General features: G+C 31.5%; 1 pseudogene; it reads right to left on the minus strand.

The window, feature by feature from the left end:
• Nucleotides 1-233: 233 nt before the first annotated feature.
• LOC122096927 lies at nucleotides 234-330 on the minus strand (annotated as a pseudogene).
• Between the last annotated feature and the right edge of the window lie 1510 nt (nucleotides 331-1840).

Consider the following 1840-nt stretch of genomic DNA (forward strand, 5'->3'; position numbering starts at 1 on the left):
TTTTTTTTCCCCTAGGTCCTTATAGTATTTTATTTCTTTGGGATAAATTGAAAATGTTATCTAATTTCAAAAGTTTTGTAAAGGTTATGCTATGTAAAGGCCTTTCTAAGGTGATGATTTAATACACTGATGTCAAACTAACTTTCAATTCAATGAATTACATGTATCGTTACAACTGTATTTTTGTAATCAATTTTTAATAACTGTTTTTCATTTCTTGCATCTGAAGAATGAAAAATATGGAATACTACACAAATTTTCATATCATCCTTGTGCAAGTGCCGTGTTAAACTTTGTATTGCAATTAGGGTAGATTTGCTGTTGAAGCATGTAGTATCCTCTAAATTTAAGTAGTTAATGATGCAATCTTTATACAGGCATATATCCTTGGTTGACTATTTGTAACTAGGAAAACTTATTGTTCCTAAAAATGCTATTGATATTACTTCTCTAAAATTCTGTATATATTGGAAAAAAAACATATTGTTTGTTCGATTGCTCACATTTGCAATTTTTTTGTCAATGAGTATTTTAAGTCTTTTTCATTTTAGATTTCATCATACTTTGAAGAATTTAAAGCTAGGTCCAAAGGTGATGGCTTTTCAAGTACTTATTTATCAGCTGAGTTAGCTTTGTGGAGCTAAGGATTCAAAGTAAGCCTTGCTTAAGAGCTACTTCTAAACTTCTGCAGCTTAAAAATTCCTATATGAGATCTTATTGGCACAAATGTCTACCTGACCCTTTACCTGTCTTCCATTTAGGAACAGACGAACCAGAATATCTTACCCTGACAGCATAGATTTTCTTACTGGAACAAAACTAATCTTAATTACAAGGGATCATAGAGACAGGAACAGAAGGTGAAAAAATTGTTCATATGCATGATTAACTAATGTGCTGGCCAGTCTACCATCCAACCAGGCAGGAATTTACACTACTGCATTTCTATCACCAAATATTTTCAGAGTTACAAGAGAAGTCTATATGTCTCTCCTCGATATTAGGCCTTAAATTGTTAATGTTTTAATCAAAGTGTTTCCTCTTGCCACTAGGCTGTAAATCTTCAAATGGTAAAGCTTTAGGTCCAACTCTACCAAACACTGAGGTAGAGATAATGAAATAATACATTAAATACTTTAAATAATTTGATACTCTAACCACAACAGAATATTGCAAAACGTGTGCCTTTTTCTTATATATAGTTATACATTTTATATTTATATGTGCTGATATTTTAGTTCACACAGTGAAACTTACTAGAATTAATTGATAATTTGACAAATAAATAGGTATTTATTCCAATAAATGGAATTGGAATATAAATAATTAGGTTTAGAATACATATTAGAATATAAAAATATCAATGCAATATCTTTGGTATAAACTTGTGATACATTCTAATGTTCTTGGTCTTCTGAATTCACATTGCAAAAAAAAATAGTTTTCCTCTAATCTATAAGGGATTTTACGCTGCTACTCTGTTTATTGTTTTAACTCACTGGTCCCAAACTGATTTTCTCCATATTTCTGAAGCATTCCTAATGATTATACACAAATTTTGCTGATATGATGTCTACAAGGTATTATTCTTCTGCAGGACCCAAGGGTCCTAGGATCCCAGGTCCCAGTTATCCGCATCATCAGATAACAAGGGCAAGATTTCTCACCTAGGCCCATGCAACATGCCAACAGAAAGTAATTGAAAATCCATCTCAATTTCTCATTTCCTATAGTATTTCAGGACCGCAGCAGTAAGCAATTGTGAAATGCAAGACAACTTAAAATGAAAGATGAGATCACAATATCTGAGAGAAAGTACAGTAATTACAACTTTAAATTT

This window comes from Dipodomys spectabilis, unplaced genomic scaffold (assembly GCF_019054845.1).
Source record: "Dipodomys spectabilis isolate Male_0828 unplaced genomic scaffold, ASM1905484v1 ptg000403l, whole genome shotgun sequence".
NCBI classification, from domain to species: Eukaryota; Metazoa; Chordata; class Mammalia; order Rodentia; family Heteromyidae; genus Dipodomys; species Dipodomys spectabilis.